Source organism: Rattus norvegicus, chromosome 9 (assembly GCF_021556685.1).
Source record: "Rattus norvegicus strain SHRSP/BbbUtx chromosome 9, alternate assembly SHRSP_T2T, whole genome shotgun sequence".
Classification (NCBI taxonomy): Eukaryota; Metazoa; Chordata; class Mammalia; order Rodentia; family Muridae; genus Rattus; species Rattus norvegicus.
The window spans coordinates 48,124,357-48,144,785 of NC_141542.1; positions in this window are offsets into that span (position 1 = coordinate 48,124,357).

Sequence of the window (20,429 nt, forward strand, 5' to 3'; positions counted from 1 at the left end):
CTACATTAACAGCCTACCCAAAGGAAGATCTTAAGTGAGAGGCTGGAGAGGATTTTTCTAAACAGAGTAAAACGTAACAGCAGCCAAACTCAACAAGAACACTTGAAGAAGATGGCTGGACTCTTCAAAGCAGGTCTTTTTTTTTAAGTTGGATATTTCTTTATTTACATTTCAAATGTTATTCCCTTTCCCAGTCTCCTGTCCATTAGTCCCCTATCCCCTCCCCATCCACCCCCCCCCTTACTGCTCCCTGGACATTCCCTTGCTCTGGGGGTCCAACCTTGGCAGAACCAAGGGCTTCTCCTTCCATTAGAGCCCAACAAGGTCATCCTCTGCTACATATGCAGCTGGAGCCATGGGTCTCTTCATGTGTACTCTTTGGATGGTGGTTTAGTCTCTGACAACCCTGGGTGGTTGGTATTGTTGTTCTTATGAGGTTTCAAACCCCTTCAGCTCCTTCAATCCTTTCTCTAACTCTTGCAATGGGGACCCCGTTCTCAGTTCAATGGTTGGCTGCCAGTATCCGCCTCTTTATTTGTCATGCTCTGGCAGAGCCTCTCAGCAGACAGCTCTATCAGGCTCCTGTCAGCACACACTACTTGACCTCAGCAATAGTGTCTGGGTTTGGTGGCTGTATGTACATGGGCTGGATCCTCAGGTGGGGCAGGCTCTGGCTGGCCTTTCCTTCAACCTCTACTCCAACCTTTGTCTCCATATTTCCTCCTATGAATATTTTTGTTCCCCCTTCTAAGAAGGACTGAAGCATCCACACTTTGGTTGGTCTTCTTGACCTTCATGTGGTCTGTGGATTGTATCTTGGGTAATCTGAGTTTTGGGGCTAATATCCACTTATCACTGAGTGTATACCATGTATGTGGGGTTTTTTTATTTTGGTTTTTTTGTTTTGTTTTGTTTTGTTTTGTATGTGTGTGTGTGATTGGGTTACGTCACACAGGATGGTATTTTCTAGTTCCATCCATTTGCCCATGAATTTCATGAAGTCATTGTTTTTAATAGCTGAGTGGTACTCCATTGTGTAAACATGCCATATTTTCTGTGTCCATTCCTCTCTTGAGGGACATCTTGGTTCTTTCCAGCTTCTGGCTATTATAAACCTATTCTATTTCAGCACATTTTGAACAGGCATGTGTATCTCTAAAGCAAGTGCAAAGTTTGCTAAAACTGCACCCAACAAAGGTGCTATTTTTCTGATGTACACAGTTTCAGGTTCTACCTGAGGGGAATTTTCTTCATTGCTTCTATTGATTTCATAGTACTAAAAGAAAATTATTCCAAATTTTTACCAGGAAATGCTGGTGTTTTTAGGTTCTTGGTGTCTTATTCAAATAATTGAAATCAACATGCATGCAGATTGCAAATTACCAAGGAAATGTTATTTAAAAGCAAAGCATTAATAAAGATGCCATCTGCTTCTGATGTATGTCATAAGGGTCCCTGTTACTTTTATAGGTTTCTGGAGTCTGGAGGAAAGAGAGGCTGGTTCTAAGGGGTGTCATTGTTGTTTAATTTTGTTTTTAATATGTATAGTATTGAAAATACTTTTTTCCTACACTACAGAGAGAAACTTTTGTGCAATGCATGGAAGCATCGCCTGTTAATAAAAAGAACCAGAGCTCCCAGGGACTAACCCACCATCCAAAGACTACACATGGACTGACCATGGCTCCAGCTGCACATGTAACAGAGGATGGCCTTGTTGGGCACCAATGAAAAGAGAAGCCCTTAGTGCTGCCAAGGCTGGACCCCCCAGTGTAGGGTAATGTCAGGGGTGGGAAGGGGGTGGATGGGGAAGGGAACACCCTTATAGAAGAAGGGGAGAAGGATGGGATAGGGGGCTTATGTCCGGGAAACCAGGAAAGGGAATAACATTTGAAATGTAAATAAAAAAATCCAATAAGAGGAAAAAAAGAAAAGAAAACTACAGCTTAACAACATCTACACTTTAAAAAAAAGTGATACCCTATGAGCTGAGGCAGAAAACAGGAAGTAGGAGTTCTGGCAGGAAGAGAGAGACCGTGGGATAGTCAGGCATAGGAAGGAGATTTCACCCCAGCGGATGCTGATAGAGATGAAACTCAGGAGAGATAATCAACCACGTGGCAGGACTTAGAACAGTAGAAATAGGAAGATTAAGTTGCAGGCTAGTGGAAATGAGCCAAAGCTTTAGGTCTAAGCATTTATTCATAAGCAACTCAGTCTCCAAGTCGTTATTTCATGTGCTCGGATGTGGGTAGTAAAGTACATGGTTAGCATACGATATATTCTTTTTTTTTTTTTTTCATACGATATATTCTGATCAGGTTCCTCCCCGATGTTCTCCTGGGAACTTCCCAGCATTGCATCCACCCAACCCCGTACCTTTCTTTCTCTCTCTTTAAAGAACAAGCAGGCAAACCAACCAGAATAAGAAAGAAACAAGGAACAAGCACAAGACAAGTGCCCGAATAAATCCATATGAACCGAAACGTCTACCAGAATACCATAGAGTTCATTATGTGTCAGCCATTAACTGCTGGACATAGGGCCCACCCTTCAGTGTGGCTAATATGCACAATGAGGTTCCATTGAAGGACACTAAATGTTAATTCGCTAATGGATGTCAATCAGAGATAACTACTTGGTTAACCTTGTGTCCACTTCCCTCTCTCAGCACTGGGACTCCATCTGGCTTGAACCTGTATGGGCCCTGTGCACGCTGCCACAGTCTCCGTGAGTTAACGTGTGTGACCATCCTGTTGTGTCTGGAGGACATTGTTTCCTTGATGGCATTCATCCCTTCTGACTCTTTTTTTTTTACTTTATTTTCATTGGTTATTTTATTTACTTATATTTCAAATGTTATCCCTCTTCCCAGTTCCCCTTCTACAAACCCCCATCCCATCCCTCCACCCCCACCTTCTATGACGGTGCTCCCCCACCACCCACCCACGCCCCCTCCTTACCACCATAGTATTCCCCTACACTGGGCCATCAAGCCTCCACAGAACCAAGGACCTCTCCTCCCATTGATGTCCAACAAGGCAATCCTCTGCTACGTATGCAGCTGGAGCCGTGGATCCCTCCATGTGTACTCTTTTGTTGGTTGTTTAGTCCCTGGGAGCTCTGGGGAGTCTGGTTGGTTGATATTGCTGTTCTTCCTATGGGGTTGCAAACCCCTTCAGTTCCTTCAGTCCTTCCCTTTCCCATTTGGGTACCCTGCTCAGTCCATTGGTTGGCTGCAAGCATCAATGTCTGTGTTGGTTAGGCTCTGGCAGAGCCTCTCAGGGGACAGCTATTCCAGGCTCCTGTCAGCAAGTGCTTCTTGGCATTAGAAAAGGTACCTGGGGTTGCTCTCTGCAGATGGATGGATCTCTAGGTGGGGCAGTCTCTGCATGACCTTTCCTTCAGTCTCTGCTCCACTCCTTGTCACTGTATTTCCTCTAGACAGGAACAATTCTGGGTTAATATTTTTGAGATTGGGTGGGTGGTCCCATCCCTCAACCAGGGGCCATTCCTAACCTCTAGATATGTTCTCTACAGATTCTCTCTCCTTTTTGTTGGATATTTCAACTAATGTCATCCCCATCGAGTCCTGGGAGCCTCTTGCTTTCCTAGCATCTGGGACTTGACTCTGACAATCTTTCTGCCTCCTTCACATAGCTTCCTGAGTGTTGCTTAAATAATAAAAAAGGATGAACAATCCCATGCTAGCACCGGCTACCCTATAGGCCCCAGTGGTGTCACTGCCTCCTTGGTTAGCTGTCACAAATCCCTGCAACCTGGTAAAATCAAAATTCTAGAGGCTTGTAATTTATCAGTCAGATTTATATCAGTAATTTCTCAACCCACAAAACACCCAAACAGAGAACTCAGAGGCAATTGATATAAGCTGCCCACTTAGATTGGACACATAGTCCTGTACTAATCCATCCCTTATATGATATTTATAGCTACCTGTGGCTATTTAAAGCCACACAGATCTGCGTCATCCTTCTCTTCCTCCATCTTCCTTCCTTCTCTTTCTCTCCTATCTCTCCCACCTCTCCAAAACTCTCAGCCCACCCTCCTTTTCTACTGTCCAATCACAGGCTCTAGCCTTGTCTTTCACCTGCCCTCACCTGCTTACAGACGTCAATCTACACCTGAGCCCCGAGGGGAGGGGCTTGATGAAGACATCCAGTTTTAGACTCTTAAAGTTCCACACTCTACTCATTGTCCAGTTGTGTATCTTCCTATTAATTATCACTGACTGTAAGTGGAACCTTCTCTGAGGATGGCTAAGTTAGACACTGATCTATGGGTATAAAAGAATGTCATTAGGAGACATTTTATTATCATATTTCTTTAACAAAACAGTAGTATTTAGTTTTCCCCTAGGTCAGTGACCTGCCCCGTCTCAGGTTCTTGGCCATTTGTGCAGTGTCAGGTATGGGTTCCATCTCATGGAGTGGGCTTTAAGTCTACGTAGACAGTGGTTGGTTACACCCACAACATTTGTGTCATTGCTACACCAGTATACCATACAGGTCGGTATAGATCACCGCTATAGATCACAAGGTCTGTAGCTGGACTGGTGTTTACCTTTCTGCTCTGGTAACATGCAGAGTACCTTCCAGCACCATAAATATAAGTCAGTAGGAGTGAAGACCGCTCTAGTGATGCACCAGTTCAATATCATGATAAGGAATATCACTTGAAAGGTTTACTGATTTTATTGACAGGCGAGGATTTTGCGAACTTTTCCCTACTGCGCATATGGCCTTTCACATTACACTTGATTGTAATTATACGTATGCTTGCTTATGCACTGGTCTAGGACGGTCAATAGAGGTTTGTCCCTAAATGCTCACTCAGTTCCCCTTGCTGCTCATTTACAGAATTGCCCCCTTATTGCCATACCTTATTTCCATGTTCTGGAATACATTTGACTACAAACTGTTCATAAAAGGGGAATTATTGGTAGCTGTTAGAGGGGAGACATTCTATTATTCAGAGCGGGATACATATGCAGCTCAGGGCACGCGGGCTACTAGGTTGCTAGCTGCAGAAGATCATGCCATTGCAGTGCAAGTCCCAGGTCATAAAACGAACCTCTATTCTTTCCTGCCTCAAAATTATTGTGGAAGTTGTAAAGCTAAATTGCACATGCATGCGCAATTGGTGACATGATTCTGACTGATGGAAGGAAACATAATGTCACATGCAGGTCCTGCTTTGTCTCAAACTTGAAGTCATTTTAAAACACCCAGGAATCCAAATACAATTAATTGTAAACTCAGGTTAATTTAACTCCGACTATAATTCTAGGGAAACTGTGGATAAAATAAAGTGACTACTAACTACCTCAACTAATCCCGACAGTAACTTTAACACAGAGTCCAGGATTGCATCTGCATGTGTCTTGTGGCCATTTATTGAAAATTACGCATTTATGGTAGGCAATTCCGAGTGCCAACAAACCAAATAATGTCTTATTCCTAGACGAAGGCAAAAGCTGTCCTTATGTCTCATGACTAAATAAAAATTAAAGCATCTTTAATTATAGTGTGCATTTATTGCTTTGGTTTTGGATTTCCCAGTACTTTATATTAACTCTTTACCAACGGATGATCTCTAATATGGTAAATATCTCGAAGTACAGCGTCTGAATATGATCCACATGGTCACTTAACACAAATTTTCTCCCCTTAAGTGTAGACTAGGAAAGTTATATTTCAAGTATTCAAAATACTTGTAAGTTTGTGTGCGTGTGAATTATGTGTATGTGTGGTGTGCACGTGTGTGCGCACGTGTGCACATGCGCATGTCATATCGCAAGCTTGGAGGTCGAAGGACACCTTTGAATGTACACCTTCATGTTCCACCTTGTTCCAGAGAGGGTCTCTCTTCTCATCTTCATTCACCTAAGCCAAGCTAGCTGGTCCCTGGCACTCCCATCTCTCCACAGACACGCTGTGACCACAGTGGCTTGTGCTATGAGTCTGGCTTTACATGAGATCTGAAGATCTCCTGCAGTCAGGCTTGCTCAGTGAGGACTTCACCCACCGATCCATTTCCCCAGCTCTGGTAGCTTCTGTATCTTGATATGGTTGCACAAACTCCAAAAGACCGCACAGTTTTCAGGCGCACAGTTGCCTGCTAGGAAAATTCAAATTACAGCACCGTTTGATTTTTGACAACTCAGGAAAAAGAAGTGAATTCTTCGAGAAGGATAATAATCCAGAAACGTAACGTCTCAAGCAGTGCACCATTAATTAAAAGACAGCAGATGTTCAGGAAGTAAAGAGTTGGTTCAGCTGCAGCACCACTTTTCTGTCTGCTCCAGGGAACCAAGAGCCAAAGAGAAGCGGTACCGCTCTCCGCTTCCGTGTGTTCAAGAGTAATTCGCATAACGGGTCATTTTTACCAAGTAGTACGTTGCGGATATAGTCCCCTCTACGTTTGTTCTTATAGAAGCCACTTCTACAGAAACGGGCTTTGCGATATAGTCCCCTCCAAGTTTGTTCTTGTAGAAGCCTCTTCGAAAGAAACAGACGTTTGTTTGGGTTTTTAAAACTCAAGTTATAATTAGACTTCGGTTAATTCATCCATGAATTTGCAGGTTTCACAGTTTCGCACAGGTGTTCTCACGTCTCCTGTTCCCAAAAGTACAGTAAGTGTTAAATAACACCAAGAGCCATTTGGTAGCTGCAGGGAGGCGCCTTGGGTCCTTTCATTTGCAGGATGGGAAAGGGCGCGCTTCCCTTGCTGGCATAACATGGGTGGAAAGACTTCCGAAGATTTCCCTTCTGCTCTGCTACCGGGATGTAAACAAAATTGAGAAGATTGAAATCCAAAATTCTAAGATGCATTTCTTTTTTAAAGATGTCAGAGGTAAGAAATAATGTAAAGGGATCTTGAAACCACAAACAAAACCTCTTTTCAAACATGCATCTCCCAAACGTTCCAGTTTTGAAGCTTCCGTAGACAATCGCATTTAGAATTCAGTGGCTACAGCTACTTCAGGAAGACTCACCCCCACTGTCCTTAAAGGAAAGCGTCCGTGACGTGCACTTAGGGAACTCACTCAGCAGGACAGCTGTGCGATATTCCTTCTAGGGAGCCTCCTTTGCTGTTGGCTGCCAACGAGGTGTGTGTTAAGCCATCTACCTGGAGAGTGACAGGGATGCACTCCAGCAAGCAGTGGTATCAGCATCAACGACAGCTCTTCTCTCTCCAGAGCATAAAGACTTGGGGCAGACAGAGTTCCATTTTAACAATTTCAAGTTGACTTAATACATACGAATGAAAGAGATGAGATTCAGAAATAACCCTTGGCTACTTTGCAGTGGCAGAGAGAGTTACAAAATGTCAATTTCGAGACTGAATCTTTAGATGCAATATTTAGACTTGCCCTCTGGAAAAGATCAGATGTTCCCTGCCAGGTGTTTAGTCGTGGATGCAAATCAAAACGGGCAGTGAAATGCTGACTTTCAAGGAACGGCTCTAACTTTACAAGCCCCGAACACAGCAGCGATGCTCTTCCACAACTGGGTAGCGAAGATGTAGAGAGTGAATTCATTAGCAGTGATTAATTAATAAATGAAGAATTCCTTTCATTCAGGATTCAGATGTTATCTCTGCCGAGACTTAGGAATATTAATTCCTATGATGTAGTATATGATAACATATAATTATGACATAATTTTATATTATATAATACATGATATAATTGTAATATATTCATATTTATTATATTAATAAATGAGATTTTATAAATAGCTGTTCACTTCTGAAACACTTTTTGAATTTGAACTAAAAGATTTATTTTTTTAGAAAAATTTTTCAAAAATGAATGGAAGCCTGGATCTTAGCACGCCCTCTTGCACTCTGTCCTAATTAGGGTTTTCCTGCTGTGAACAGACACCGTGACCAAGGCAACTCTTATAAGGACAACACTTAATTGTGGCTGAGGTTCAGAGGTTCAGTCCATTATCACCAAGGCAGGAACATGGCAGCATCCAGGCAGGCATGGTGCAGGAGGAGCTGAGAGTTCTACATCTTCATCTGAAGGCTGCAAGCAGAAGACTGACACTTCCAGGCAGCTAGGATGAGGGTCTCAAGCTCACACCCACAGTGACACACCTACTCCAACAAGGACACACCTCCAACTAGAGTCATTCCCTGGGCCTAGCATGTATAAACCATCATGCACGCCATCTATTGAAAATAACCCTTCAGAAACGTAGACTTAGGTTCCAAACTCATTCAGATTCCCCCTGTAAATGAGTTCAAAGGACCTGTGCACCACGTGGCTGTACTAATGGCCCCATTTCTCAGTACTACTTCCCTACATTAGTTACTTCTCTCGCAGGGACCGGTGACCTAAAAGAAAGAAAAAAAAACTTAGGATGAAAGGTTTGTTTTTGCTGGTAGTGCTGATTTTGCTAATAGTTTGAGGGTACATTCCACCATGGAAGGAAAGGTATGTCAGTCAAAAGCAGGAGTTGGTTTAGCCAAATGGCATGCACAGTCAGAAAGCAGACACGTTGAATATTGTTGCTTATCTCACGTTTTCCCTTTTGTTCAGTCCAGGCTCCTGGTTCATGGAATTATCTTACCCACCTCAATTAACCCACACTCCCTCACACATATCTGCAGATCTGTGTTTCCTCCATGATTCTAGAACAGGCCAAGTTATCGATCAACATTAACTATTGCTGCAGCCATTTTAGTTTACTCTGAGAACTTTAAGTGCGTGTAATGCCTCCATTTCCCCTTGAACTCAGTGCTTTCTTGAGCCAGTGTTAACATTTTCCTAATTTATGACATGTAAACCAACTCTAGATATAACTAAAGGCTCCCCTGACAAAGCTCAGAACATCCAATCGGCTTTTTGTTAGATGTTTGCTTCCATGGTTTATTTCTTCTTTCTACTATTTCTTCTGTATAGATTCTTTGTAGTTGGGAAGAACGTGTTTGACAACACACACACACACACACACACACACACTGTGATAAAAAGGATTTTCCCTGCTCCCCCTTTGTGTTTGTGTAGCCTTATCGAGTTGTCCTTCTGTACTAAAAAGATCCTTTTCAAACATACCGTTGAGCTCAGCCAATGCTTCTGCTTGTCCTCAGTGTAGTCTCCTCGCCCTGAAAACTGCTCCTGTCAGTTTCCGTCGCCCAATATCCTCCATGTCTTAGCTCTAAGCAATGGTCAATGTTTCTGTTTCTATAAAAATTGCCTACTTTGAGCATTTAATAGAAGCCAAGTCATATCTGTTAAGTGGTCTCTTTTACATAGCACAATTCTTTTGAAGTTTTTCCATGTTCTGGCATCTGTTAGTATTTCATACATTTCTCATAGAATTATAAGCTGGTGTGAGCAATATAGTGACACCTTGGCCACTCCTTGAAATGTGGGACTATACCATATGATCCACCAATTCAACTCTAAGGTATATAGGCATCAGAAATGAAAATGTTTGCCTACATAAGGATGTGTACATGAATATTCTGGAGAACATGATTCACAGCGGCCCAAAATGAGAAGAGCCCAGATTTACAGTGGCAAAAACCTTTCTGTATCTGCTAAAATGACTGTGCAATTTCCCGTAGTCAGTTCATTTATTAGATGCATACATCTTTATCTGCATATGCAGAAGCACCCCAGCATCTCTCAAATAAAGCCAACATGGTCATAGCAATGTTTTCTATGTGTTGCTGAATTCTAGTTGCAAGTCTTTTGTTGAGAAATTTTATATCGATGTTTGTCTGAAATATTTGCCTACAATTTTCTTTTTATTGCATCTTTGTATTTTGATATCAGAGTAATACTGGTTTCTCAAAAAGGGTTTGGGAGCCTGCCTTCCTTTTTCTATTTTATGAAAATATTTGACAAGGAATACTGTTTACTTCTTCCTTTAAAATCTATAGAATTCTGCAGTGGGTCCGTCTGGGAGGGAAGCGGGAAGAGGAGGAGAAGACAAAGGGTTGGAGAGGGGAGGAGAGAGAAAGAAGTCCTTGTTTGGTGGTCCCCGTGGGCCTCAGCATAGAAGCACAGAGAGAGTTTCCGCTTTTGGCATCTGTCCTGGTTTGAATATGCTTGGCCCAGGGAGTGTCACTATTTGGAGGTGTGGCTTTGTTGGAGGAGGTGTGTCACTGTGGGCATGGGCTTTAAGACCCTCATCCAAGCTGCCTGGAAGTCAGTATTCTTCTAGCAGCCTTCAGATGAAGATGTAGAACTCTCAGCTCCTCCTGCACCATGCCTGCCTAGATGTGGCCATGCCCCTGCCTTGATGATAATGGACTGAACCTCTGAACCTGCAAGCCACCCTCAATTACATGCTGTCCTTATAAGAGTTACCTTAGTCATGGTGTCTGTTCACAGCAGTAACAAGGACAGCATCTCATCACTAACAGTATGTTCAACCTGTGGTCAGTCCAGGTAACTGTCTTTTCAGTACCAACGTAGGACATGGTGATCCTGGTATGCTTACTCCCTTGGAGGACGTCAACCCATCCGGCCCTGTTGTTCCTTAGGAAAAGGATTTCCCTCATTGGTAACTTCACGGATGCATGCTAAGACCATCAAACTATGTTTCTAAAATCCCTCTGCCTTTATCTGAAACATCTGAGCTAGCTAAACCTTGTGTAGCCTCAGAGTGAGGAATTCAAGAAACAGCAGCTGAATGCCAGCCTCCAGCTCTGTGAATCACGGTCACGGTGACCTGACTGGATGCATCCTCTATTTTAACATCTTGTCACACTTTCAAATCTCACTTCAAGACCAAAATTAGAAATGTTTCTTAAAGTTGTGGTCATAAAAATGCTCGGGATAAATTTAATTAAAAAAAAAAGTCCAAGACATCTATGCAAAAAAAAATAAAACCATGGTGATAATAAAATATATGAATGTCTTAAAATAGACTATATTCTTAAATGAAAAAGTACTATAAAATATCATTTTGTCGAAGGTAAAATGGAAACCATTACCTAACAAAATGTTGTCTTTTGAACTTGATATATAACAAATATATATATATATGCATGCACATATATGTATCATAGCAGCACATGATATCTCATGAAAGCATAATAACAAAACTTGCCGTGCAGAGGTCAGAGAGCTCTGGCCACCATCATGTGACCAGCACAGTACTGGTGTCTATGACATAAGAGAGAACTGAACAAATGATCCACTTTCTCTGAGATCCCAACGGACCATGTTAAACTTGGTGCTTTATTCTGTTCTGAATGTTTGACATATTAAATAAAGATGGCACAATTGATCATCCAACTGGCAGAATGAAGTTGTGCTGCTCTTAGAAACAACAACAAAAACATCCAGAATTATTAAATACAAATATAACATACAGTGACTACTTCAGAACCAAGTCTTTGATGCCACACATAGAACCTAGAGGTGAGAGCAAAGTTTTTTCTTTTTCTTTTTTTAATTTTGCATTGGTTATTTTGTTTATTTACATTTCAAATGTTATCTCCTTTCCCAGTTTCCCCTTTGAACATTTCCCATTTCACTCCCCTCCCCCTTCCTCCACGAGGCTGCTCACCCACCCACCTACCCACTCCTGCCCCACCGTCCTAGCATTCTCCTACGCTGGGGCAACAAGCCTTCACAGGACCCAAACTTATATCCAAGACATGGCACCAAGACCCAGAAGAGTGCTCTCAGAGAGGAGCCTCTTAGAAACAAAGACCTTTGAACTCCGCCCAACCTTGGGGAACCAAAGTTTCTACTTCAACAAGTGCCTCAGACGACTTATATTTTACTTAGAGGTGGAGGCAAGGTTTTTTTTTTTTTCAAAAGAAAAATTCTAGAGCTATAAAAGGAAATGTTCAGATAACATTTTTCCTCGTTTGACTTGAAAGAGGGGTATCATAGTAGAAAAAGCACAGACTTGAAGAAAATATTTGTGATGCAATGGATAAAAGAGTAATATGACAGGCAGAGAGATCTTGAGAACTGACAAAATAAAATAAACTTGGAAGAAACGCAGATAAAAGATAAGCAGAAAGGTCACAGGTAGCCAGTGTATGAAGGGCAAAAGGCTCGAGCTCACTGAGCTCACCAATTCTCTCTCTCTCTCTCTCTCTCTCTCTCTCTCTCTCTCTCTCTCTCTCTCTCTGACATGACAGAAATGTGGAAGTTTAGCAGGGTTAAAGTGTGATCTGGATAGACCATCTCTGGTCAGGCAAGGTCTCCTGTCTCCTGTGGACTGTCCATCCACGTGTGATCTCAGAAGTGCTGCTTCTAGGGGTACATTTCCCAATAACAAACAACCTAGATTCTGACTTGGTCCCTGAGCTTAAAGGGCAGCAATCATCAGACACTATCGTTGGGTTGACGACAGAGCAACAGTGACCAGAATTTGTGCCTATTATAATTATTTACTAATAAACTGGTTCTTCTAACATTTCTAGTAACAGACATCGTTGATGGAATATAAAATATTATGGTATCACCGGGAAAGGGAACAACACTCGAAATGTATATAAGAAATACTCAAGTTAATAAAAAAAAAATTATGGTATCTGGCACAGTGTTACTTCTAACCCAACAGAAGTAACAACTTCCTAGCACAATAAATGAGGAAGGACAAATAGTTGTCCTATGAAACCATCCCTCAAAAGTTCCTGTTTTCTTTCCTGGTGCTATAAAAGAAATGTTGAAGGGTTTGCGAGATGGCTCAGCAGTTAGGAGCACTTGCGGCTCTTCCAGAGGACCAGGTTCAGGTCCCAACACCCACAAGGCGATTTACCTGTCCAATTCTATGGAATCTGGCGCCCTCTTCTGGCGTCTGTTGGTATCAGGCATTCACACAGTGCGCATGCATACACTCAGGCAAAATATTCTTCTTGCACATAAAATAAAAATGAACAGATCTTTTTGAAAATGTAGACCTTGTAACAAAGCAAAATGTCTATTACAGACTGTGACAGAACAACCTGGACCACCATTTAGGGTCATGGCACTGTCCTTCAAAACAACTTACAAACTAAAACCACACCACAGGTTCTGCACCACTAGGAACCAAGGGCAGACATTTTTATGACAATCCCTAAAGATGACTTGCACCCCACCCCCTTTCAGGACCCAGAGATTTAGAGACTGAAAATCTCTCAAGACGCCTGCAACAGCCCTACTGAATTGTAATCTACAGTCACCTGGGTCAGGTTTTTGTGTAACCACACAAACGGGGTTAAAAATATTACCCAGAGTGACAATAGCAGGAGGATCCAGAAGGAGAGCAAGATGGAGGGAGAGCATGTTTCTACCCCAGACACTGTTCTAAGCACTTAAGACTCGGCAGAGAACAAGAACGTCAAAGTCTGCTCTAACGAACCTTTCCTGTCAGTGTTTGCAGAGAGAGAAGAGTGAATGCAGAGAAGACAGAATGTGCAAAAGAAACTAAGGAAAGCAAGAGAAGGGATTAAGGTTGTTTCATTGTTGCTGCTGCTGCCACAGCTCTTCATTTGTTTGTTTTAGTGGAAGAAAGGAGTGTTTTCCACCGGAGCTCACCTAGACACAAAGCAGAATTCTGTTACAGTTTCAAGTGAAAGAAGACAAGCACTTGAGACTGCAGATGAAGCTGAACCTAGAGAGGATGTAGCTATGGCAAGACCTGTGGGGTTATGTCAGTGCCGAAGGCTTCTGCTGGTCAGCTAATCTAAATAATTTCAAACAGTCTTGGGTGCTGAGGGTCTATACCCAACTGGATGTCATCGGCACTGGTGTGTGGTATAGTCTTACAGTCAGGTGAGCCACTGGTGACCTGTGAATGCAGATAGCCTATAGCAGAATTAAACCCTCCAACATAAATGGGAGGGTAGGTAGAAAGAAAAAGGAAGACGGAAGAGAAAAAAAGAAAAGGCACCACAGTGTTATCAATAGCTGTGATTTTGTTACCAAGGAAAGTAAGATCTCATTATGATTGCTATAAACTGCATTAAAATATTTTGTGTCTCTTCACAGTTTGAAATTGCTATAATTATCACACCTGCTGCTAGACTGTATTTAAATGCATTATTAAAGAAGCATACATTTTCTTTTATGACAAAATTTGTGTTATGTTTAATTATATTTCAAATAAGTAGATTCATCTTATAATCTTACAATTTAACTTCAAGAATTTAAAAATATTTTTCTTCCTAAGGAGCATTCCCTGATACTTCGTGAGATTGCTAAAAATCTAAAACAAAATGGCCTATTATACTGATGTGTGCACATCTATGCGCGCACGCGCGCGCGCGCACACACACACACACACACACACACACACACATGCACACACACACACATGCACACACACGCAAACACAATGTGAAGGTGAGAACCCCGGCCATGGGTAATGACCGCGCATACCCGTCGGAAAGATGAGAAGAGCTAACGTAGGCACATGAAGTCCCATATGGCAGACCCACCACAGACAAATCTCACCGGAATAAAGACTTTCCTCATTACATCAGTCATGGATCCCGCCCCCTCCCCACAAAGGACAGGGCATGGAAGGAAGAATTTACTGTTGTTTCTCCTGTAACAAAAGGAAAGAACATCTAGGCAGAAAGGAGTAATAGAGTGGCCTTCTCAACACTTCTGGATAAGACCACAGCAGTGGGACTCCCCCCAACTCCACCCCTAATAACAGATAGTATCAGGTTTCCCTTGCTTGCTCTGCGATCCATTGCTCAACCTGTGCAAAAAATGTCCAGAGACACAAGAGCGGGGAAAAAAGAGAAGCTAGGGCTTGCCCTAGCTAGGAGGGTTTGCCCTCCTCTACAGCTGCGGCAGCAGCATCTACTAACCGGTTCCGGGATCCCTGGTGCTCACCCTGAACAACCCCAGTGAGAAGAAGGCGCATCCCCACGGAGGTCCTGACTCTTTTGTCCTCTAGGCTCCTCTGTTTAGGTGTCACACTTCTTCTTTGCTGCTCCTTAGCTTCTTGTGTTAAATGTCTTCCCTTTTTGTATAAGTGGGAAATTGAGATAGAATTAGCTGGCCATATCAGAGACGGTTTAGTGATTAAGAACACTGATTACCGGCTGGAGAGATGGCTCAGTGGTTAAGAGCACTGACCGCTCTTCCAGAGGTCCTGAGTTCAATTCCCAGCAACCACATGGTGGCTCACAGTCATCTGTAATGGGATCCGATGTACTATTCTGGTGTGTCTGAAGACAGCTACAGTGTAGTCATATACATAAAAATAAATAAATAATATTTTTTTAAAATGAATAAATCTTTTTTTTAAAAAAAAAAGAGCACTGATTACTCTTCCAAAGGACCTGGGTTCAATTCCTACCACTCACATAAGGACTCAAAATTTGTAACTCCAATCACAGAGGATCAGCCCTCTTCTGGCTTCTAAGGGAATCAAACACACAGAGGGTATACAGACATACATGCAGGCAAAACATCTGTGCATATAAAAATTATTAATTAAAATTTAAAGTATACAGTGTTAAAGAGTAACTTTGGTTTTATCACAAGACAAAAATAATAAGAATTCCATACTATTTTACAGTATTGTCACATACTCTAGGGGTTCTGTGGGAATTTAGATTTATTATCAAAATTTTGTCCATATCAGAACAGTAACACAAGATAAATGGGGTGATAAATGGCCATCATGCAGAGAGCCTGTATATAGGAGGAGGGAGTGATACAAAAGTCCTTAAGGAATGTTCATATAGGAACAGAGAGTAGCACTGTGTGGGTAAGAGGTAGGATTAGATTAGATAAATGTTTTGTATTATATATTACAGTATAGTATATAGTATATATCATATGTTATATGTCATGTCATATATTGTATAGTGTATACAGTTTATCTTACATCATATATTATATTATATGGCATGCCCCATTGTCCTAAGCTCCACCATGACAAAACTGCAACCCTCTGAAACCATGAGCTGAAATAAACCTTTCCTTCAAAATCTCAAGAAATGTATGTATAAAAACATCTTGCAGAGTTCCATGAGAAAAAAATGTCACCTGGATGGAGCACCCATCAACAACAACAGTATTATAATTGTGATTGTCATTTCTTTGAAGTGGATTAACTGACATTTCAATACTAATCTTTTAACTCATAGTTTAAAACACTAAAAGAAGCATGTCCCTAACCTAAAAGTTTTACCATATATATTTATTATATATTATACATTGTATATTGCATATTATATGCTTTATGTTAAATGATGTATTGTGTTATGTGTTATATGTTATATCATATGTTATGATATATTGTTATGTTGTGTGTTGTATGTTATATGCTATATGTTATGTGTTACATATCATATATTATTATATGTATATTAACATATATGTATATTATATGTATATTAACTGAAACCTCATTACCACACAAATATAGAGAATGAGAAGATTGTTCAAAATACACCAATTCTACACTATTTTTATGTGTAGAGTAGGATTTTATAACAGGAATCTATATAGCACCGGCATTTGACCTAGTGTACATCCACACAGGTCATGTAACATGAACTGTGGGCAAATATGAGAAGTAAGCTGCAGGAGTGTTTTTCTTTGCTGACCCATTAGAAGCAATTTAGAATGAAAGCACCTACCTAGAACAGCCAGCAGATGGCAGTAGCTTCTAAGGATTGTGCCTCTGAAAAAGCGCACAGGGCTTCAGACTGCTCTGTGCCTTGCCTCCTTGGCTGGCAGTAATGATAACCTCCCTTGTTGCCATCCGTTTTCCTAGCTTACAGTAAGAGTCTGTCTAATCTTAACTTTTCTCTGGGAATTAGAGAGATAAAGCTAGTGAGAATTAAATATCTACGTAGAATGTTTGAGTGACTCGCCGCCAGCGAGAACTGACAACAGACTCTTCATATTTTACTGGTGGATAAACGAAATGTTGCATAGCTATTTGAATAGTTCACGCATGGAGTGCCTTTATCCTGGTTCTGATGGGGAAAGCATATATATATATATATATATATGCATATATTTTTTTTTTTCCTGTGCAAGCCAATAGTACCTGTAACTGTTAGCTATCTCTCAGGAAATGCTTATTTTATCACTTTTAAAGGAAAACTGCACTTCTTTTACCTCTAAATGATGAAGTTGAACAGCGTGGAGTCATACTCCAAGAAGATTGTTTAACGATTCAAAATGAAACAATAAAAACGGCTATTATGTGGTCCTCTAATTTGATGGCATTGAGCAGGCAGGAGTGTGGTGAGAAGAAATTACTTCTGTATTACTAAGAAGAAGCGAAGAACAACGAGAGATTCTAGATGTTTACACTCGAATCTACAGACGAGAGCTGGAGACACCAGCAGTGGCTGTGTATTTTTACAAACGTACCCATCTGCTGCAGGGTAGATTAACTTTCCTGGCAAAGTTTAATGTATATTTTAAGACGTGGAATGCTACTCAACAACCATGCCCAGAAAACTAACATTCTGGAATCTTTCAAAACCAGTCGTTTCCAAGGGGAGAAAAATCTATCTACCATCTGCTTGCTTCTTTAAAACACATAATAGGGGAGAAGAACCAAATTGGATTTTCACTGGCTCGATGCTCCCTGGTGTCCACTCCACTACAATTACTGTATACAGCAGCCTCCATAGAAAACAGATCCCAAGGACACACTGTATTTTCACCTCTCACATCTGTATACAAATACAGCAATAAACTTTACTTCAAAAACACATTTAGGTAGGATAAACCACCCTGAAAATGCTTAATATATTTTTAATATTCTTCCATCAACTACAGAAGCAGTTTTCAAATGCATCCTGTGACTCCTAGAATTGAGAAACAACAGTTTGTCATGTGACAAGTCAACATGTCTTTCACAAACCGTCAAAAAGAAATCATTAGTGTTTAAGAAATCATTAGTGTTTAGGAGACAAAGACATAGAAACTTTACTGTCAAATACTAAATGGAAATTATTGTCTAAAAACTACAGTTCACAAAATCATGGTCATATTTGTACAAGTTCATTATGAAAAGTGCCTGGTGTGAGGAGGTCATGGCCTCCTGTTTGGCTTTCAGCACTGATATGTGATAATTGGTATGATTTGAATGCTTTCCTACACTTGAAAAATGATGATTCTAACATGGCAGAAATATAGCAATATTCTTGACCATTGGGGACACATAACTGCAACAATATTTTTGGTAAAATCACCCTGGCTCTGATGATTATGTAGAGATCCCATTTCAATCCCTTCTCCAGTTAATCACATGGCAAGATGCAGCCACATAACTAAGACAAGCCCCTAAGTTGCATAGGAATAGAATTCATTCAAACGGTATAGCACGGCATAAACAATAGTGTGCACTGCTGTGCCAGCCCCAGTGGAGCCTGTCTGACATGAAACAATCGTGGTCAGCAGGCCAGAGATATGTGTTCCTCGGAACTTGGTCTCCTGGAGACACTTGGCCACTTCCTCCTCGACTTTCTGCCTAGCTGATTCGAATGGGTACAATGGGGAATTACATCCTGGTTCTTTTGTTTCTTTTTCTACTAACAGGAACATGGAGACCCGATTTGGTCTTTATGGACCTTGCTTCTTTTGAAAGCACTAGCAAAAATTAAGTAGAATCAGAATGAAATTCTAAGAGTCGTGATCAATAACTTACAATAGGAAGAATTAACTATGGAAAATCCAAACCTCCTAGATAGTGAAAGAATTAAGGTGCTAGCTATTAGAGGGGAAAGTCCCGTCAATTATAAAAATATCCATACAGTCAGAAATTCCTATCAAGTAGTTACATGGAAGAAAATATTATTTAATTAGAGGAAGGTTGCAGGCCCCTCCTTTAGGTAAAAACAGCATGAGTAGATACAGGACCACTGCAGAGCCATTGCCCTACACAGGGACACATGATGAAGAAGGTGATAGATGTGTTAATATTGATGGAAAGAGAGTATTATATTATTCTTTAAATTTTATAGAACACTTGGCCAGATCACATCCCTGTGCTTACGTATTATCAAAAGGAACTATCCTATCTTTAAAAAGACAATTACATAAATTTTGGCTGAGAGAGTAAAAGACAAAAGATTCCTTACAGCTAGTGGTCCTGTTGTGATCCGAGAGATGATATTTAGAGATTGAGGTAAATGAGTTTTATGACCACCGGCTGGCACCAGTCGGATTCTCAGGAAAATTTATTTCCTGTCTTGCTTTCTGTTCTGAACTTCATGTAAACTGTTAAACTTTTTTTTGGTTATTGCTTGAGTGTACCCTAGCAAAGGACCAAAAACTTAGCTCCTGTTCAAGCATTGTATATAACCACAAAGCAGATTTCAGTAAAATCGCAGCAGATTCAAACCACCCTGAGTGTGTTGTGTCTGTCGGTCATTGCGCCGAACCTGTGCCTTCCTGAGTACCAGAGCCCTGCTTCTCCCACGGTGTCCTCCATATGAGTGGTCCGTGGCAGTGCACTACATGTTATGTTAAACCTGTTGCATATATTCATCCAAATGCTTGATAAATACTGTATCCCACACCCACTTACCCCAAGCATCGGTCCCTGCCCTGTGGTTCCCGAAGGCCATCCGAACTCTCAGCCATAATATAGTCTGCAATCTAAAGGGGGGGGAGGGGGGATGAAAAACTTAAAAGTTAAAGAACTAATAAATAACAGGTGAAAAGTTAAGCCATTATAAATCAAGCCTACTCCACAACTAGGGAGCTACAGAAGTGAAGGTAATTGGTTGTTTAACATGGTCGTCATAAGAAGCCTCTAAAGTGGACACGAGCAGTCTTGAAGGGAGTGATGGAGAAACCATGTGACTTTGGGAGGAAATGCTCTAGGAGCGTGAAGAACAGGATCGGAAGCCCTGGACCAGGGCACCCTGTTCATTTGAGACACATGAAGAAACTGGAGCTATTTGACCGATGCGAGCAAGATAACCCCATGCAAATGACTGGAGGACGGAGGCTGCCGGCTATGATTGGGCATTTGGACTCCGTATAAGCGAGAGAGAGAAGACAAGTGGCCCTTTAAAGTGCAATCTATACTTTTTAAGTGCTCTGGGTGCTGAAGAGATGGATTAGCAGTTAAGGACACTGGCTGCTTTTCCGGGGGACCTGGTAGTTCTCAGCAACTACATTGGGTAGCTAAGAGGTGGTTACCTGAGACACTAACTCTAGGAGATGTAATGCCCTCTGCATCTGACTTCTTCAGACACCCGACACATGGGCACGCGCGCACACACACACAAACACACACACACACACACACACACACACACACTACTTTAAATTTTTTAACTTAATTAAAAATTAATTACATCATATCTTTTCTTCCCTTTCCTCCCTCCAATCCCTCCCATGTCATCCCTCAAACATTTTCTGAAATTGCCTCTTTTTTATTGTTACACACATATGTATATATGCATATGTACATATAGACACATACATGTGTGTGAATATACCT